The following is a 4,505-nucleotide window of genomic DNA, read 5'->3' on the forward strand; positions in this document are numbered from 1 at the left end:
GCAACATTACCGGTAATGTTTTACTCCAGTTTTTACACCGCACGGTAAATATAACCCATAGGGAATATCCATACAGTTATATAGATACACCCTATACCCTACATATAACCGTATGTCTATATAACCAAACATAACTCAAAGTTACACAAACAAGAATGATAACGTAAAGCATTGTCTAAAGGGCTGTGAAACACATTCACGTTATCAGCCTCCCACTCAAAAAACAAAAATAAAAACCCACTTGTACAAACCCTCCCCAAATCACCCCGCTTATTGTCATTCTATTTATACACAAAACTAACACCCCACCCCCACCGCCAAGAATGTAAAACAGCAGGACCATGTGACTAACCCCTGCATGACGTAACCACAGCACCGCCAATGACGCTTCCTCACCCCACTCCGATCCCAGTACCTGTACTTGATCCCAACTAAGATATAATTACCCCTTATTGGGGCAGAACAAGCCTATTGGGTGTATTCAATATTTAAATGTTTTTTTAGCAGACTTAAGGTATGGGGATGCAAATTACGGAAAGATCTCTTATCCGGAATACCCCTAGCATTCTGGATAACAGGTCCCATACCTGTATATAGGCTCTCGCTGCAGATAGATCTCCCTGTCAGTAGCCCAAGGGGTTAATCTGATGGGTAAAGGCAAGGGAAGGGTGGATTTGCCCAGAATCCGCAAGTGAGGAGCAGGCGCTGTGCCCGTGACCTATTACCCACTCCTGACAGTATTCACTTTGTACAGTCTGTAGAGTAGGGGAGTGTGTGCCGAGACAGGTGCCCCCCCCCCCCCCGCGCACCTTTGCACTGTGGCACGATCCATACTCACCTCCTTATCTCTCCGTGCAAATACAATTAGAGGCTCCTGATTAGGGAGCGGGAAATCCCATACAGGTATCTGACAGGGGGGGTGCAGGGAAGCATTTACACTGCAGCCTAGGGCCCAATGGTATCAATTCCACTCAGAATTATCGTCCCCATAATTGTTGTACCATGGCAATCAGTCGTTTAGTCGATCAGACAGGTTAGAAAATTGCTTTCAGATAATTATAAAATCTGTGCATGTATCTGCCGATATCCTTGGGGGACCTACAGTGCATTCCCAGGAAGTCACTGTCGTACAATTGGTGCTGCCAACTATTTCATATTCAGAACATCCTCCCATTTGGTATTTTTAGGGCTTTATCCTACAATTTCAGTTAGTTTTAGATCGTTGCATTTAAACATACGATCGATATCTGAACATTTGTCGAAAGAAGAACGTGTATGGCCAGCATAAGGGCAAAGACACACGGAGCTACTTAGTAGCAGCTTCTTTTTCACGGCTACTAAACCCCATAAAATCCCCTGCCATAGACAACACTGAGAATTGCCTCTGCTAATACACATGTAGATACAATTATCAGTAAATGATCAGCATTGTCTGTTTTAGTAGCCACGACAAGTAGCTGCTACTAGTAGCTCTGTGTGTCTTCACCCTAAAAATGCAATGAGCAAAGCACCCTTAGTGCCATAGATTACGTATTGTGTTGCTGCTTGTAAATTGTGACAGCCCTTGTGTAGAGCATTGGAAGGGGTGGGGTTTAGCAGTGAAGAGGGAGGGATTCAATTAGATTGGGGTGGCATTAACTGTAACTGTAATGGAGGCCTGGCTTATGAGAATGTTTAGTGGTACAGTCTAGGGCATAATAGGGCACATGTAAGTCCCAGCATTCCCCAAGGGCCACTGGTGCACTGTGGGGCGATGGATGCTGTAGTGCAGTGACATCTGGAGTTGTACATTCCAACCATAGAGTCCTAGTGCCAGTATAATAACACCACTAATAGGCGCGGGAAGGGCCATCCCATTATAAGATGGCCAACTCGTGGCTCTCCAGTAATGCCTGAACCACAGGGCATGCTGGGGGCTGTAGTTCAGCGCTAGCCAGAAGGCTGGCTAATACTCCATCTAACCTGATATAACCACACACTGCATCTCTTCACCTTTTGTGTTACTTTAACCCCCTGTTTATGTTATGGTTTGGCTTTTATTTGAATCATTCAGAATTTTAAGCATGTTTTCCATTTTCATGATTTTGCTTTTTATTTCTTTATTATTCTCTGACCCCCACCCACCCCGCCCACCCCATTTCTTTGCTTCACTCCCTTCCTCCCATGCTCCATTCACTGCTGCTGCTGGGCACCATAGATTCCAGTCTCCCAGCCCACTGACATGGATGATATAGAGGAGTGGCTCAGTAAAGACGTGGTGAGATGCCTTTATACTGCCTATTCTGCTGGGTTATTGGCACAGCTCATACCTGTCCGGGGGGGGGGTAATGGAGGTGGGTATGTTACAGAAAATGTGAGGTGGGGGGGGGAGGATGAGGCTGCATTTTATTCTTGAGCAGTTATGGGCAACCTGCAGTTCTCCAGCTTTTATTACACTACAACCTCCCCCTGCTGGGGGTTACTGATTTGTTTCCTATTATTGCCATCAAGTGGCTATATATATTATCCAGCGGGGTCTGGGGGGGTCTAGCCTGCTGCTTCCAACCAATAGCAGGGCTTGTTGTGCTCTTCTACCCCAGAGAGATTAACTCTTGTTCTTGTTGCAGAAGGGAGATGAACTGGAGGAAGGAGTGACGAGCGAAGGTAGGTGCCACCATAGGGATTGCTCATCCTAAACAGGACTCATCCATTGGCAATGAATGGAACTCATAGCCGTCAGTGTAAGATGGCGAAGATGGCGCCTGCATAGAGCTGCAATATATCAAACGAAGCAATCACCTATCTGTTTATGTATGAATGTATAAAATCAATTCAGCGATTCAGTTAGGAGAGTTGTTACCTATGCAGAGATATTTTTTATTTTTTTTTTTAATGTGTAGAGGGTTTAGTTCTCCTTTAATGATAAATGTCTCTACGTGTGTTTTAGCAGAGGCAATTCTCAGTATTGTCTATGGCAGGGGATTTTCTGGCATGACCAGTAGCAGCTCTGTGTGTCTTCACCCTAACTGCTCCATTTAGCTGCCAGTTTCCATTGGCTCATAAGCAGGGCTGCTTTGGGGCAAACTACAGTCAAACTATTTATATGAAGCAGGATTAGTGCTACTATATGTTCTACCCCATACCCAGTGGTCCTTTTCATAGGCCAGTGCAAGAAATTCCCCCTAGCCCATTGGCAGATACTAAATCTAGTAGCGGAGATGGGTACCAGTCGGCACATACGGATCCCCAAGGGACGGGGCTGCCTAGGGCAGCAGAGCCCCTTAATACAGCTCTGTATAACAACCACAGAAGAATGATATAGCAGTGTTATATAGAAGCTGATTATTTCTTTTTATACTTTCAGAATTTGACAAGTTTTTAGAAGAGCGAGCCAAAGCCGCAGAAAGGGTGCCAGATCTGCCATCCCCCCCCACTGGAGAGCCGGCTCCGCCCACGAATCCCGCCGGAAGGAAGAAGCAGGATCGCTCCGAGGACACGCTCTTTGCTCTGTAAATAGGCCCCTGCCTCTCTGTACAGCATTCATCACATTCCCCCGGCCACCATGCACTGCCGCCACCAGTCCCCGGCCCATACTAGTCTGATCCATTCCCACCCCTAAACAGTGATAGGAACGGGCATTAACTGGGCTACGAGGGTCTCTCTATTATACTACAGTCATAACGACTTACCTGCTGCTCTCCTGTTAGGCTGCCTGTGTTTATTGGCCCAGTAAGCAACGTCTGCTTCATTCCTTTAGCTAAAAACATCTTTACTAATAAGCTAAATGCAAGCCCTGCAATTAATGGGTAAGTTGCGCCTGATATTATGGTGACCACTGTCGCTCAGGTTTGATAGGAAAATGACTAAACGCTGGAGTCTGGATAAAGGCCCACAGGCTTCCCATGCAGCCAATAAATACCCAGAATTCCCAGTGGGGCTTGGTACATTTCCTATATTCCTTGTAAATCTCCACACATAATGGCACTATCACTGCATGGCACAGCATTCAGACGTATAGCAAGCTCTCCTCATATATACATATTTATACATATACAGCATATATAGTAGTTTATACCTGAAATGCAACATTTGCACAGCTTTCTTACCTCTAAGCTATTTTAAGGTGTATCAGAAAAGTAATGGACCCCCCCCCCCCCACCTGCAGAGTTGTCTTTTGTGGTAACAGGGTGCAGTGGCAAAATAGATGTTTGCGGGCCCTATTTATATAGAGCACCTACTGACAGCATTAAGGTGTTGGTGGGATTTGGGAGTTGTACCGAAGGCCTACAAAATGGCTGAACTATACTGCTGTCACAATCTTGCTCTGCAGTTTCCTTATTCCACCGCCATTATTAACTTGACTACTACTATAGGCACTATCTCTCCCTACTATACCTGCTATCCCACATCCCCAGTCCCTTCCCAGAGGCTATTATCCCCCCACTGCTACTATAGGCACCATCTCTCCCTACTATACCTGCTATCCCACAGCCCCAGTCCCTTCCCAGAGGCTATTATCCCCCACT

At 45.9% G+C, this 4,505-nt stretch overlaps 1 long non-coding RNA gene across 1 annotated transcript; it reads left to right on the plus strand.

Moving 5' to 3' along the window:
• The first annotated feature begins 1,416 nt into the window (after positions 1 to 1,416).
• LOC116407703 lies at positions 1,417 to 3,910 on the plus strand. Its single transcript, XR_004220509.1, has 3 exons — positions 1,417 to 2,257; positions 2,607 to 2,643; positions 3,344 to 3,910. It is a non-coding gene; the product is annotated as an uncharacterized LOC116407703 (long non-coding RNA).
• The last annotated feature ends 595 nt before the right edge of the window (positions 3,911 to 4,505 follow it).

This window comes from Xenopus tropicalis, chromosome 9, assembly GCF_000004195.4.
Source record: "Xenopus tropicalis strain Nigerian chromosome 9, UCB_Xtro_10.0, whole genome shotgun sequence".
Lineage (NCBI taxonomy): Eukaryota > Metazoa > Chordata > Amphibia > Anura > Pipidae > Xenopus > Xenopus tropicalis.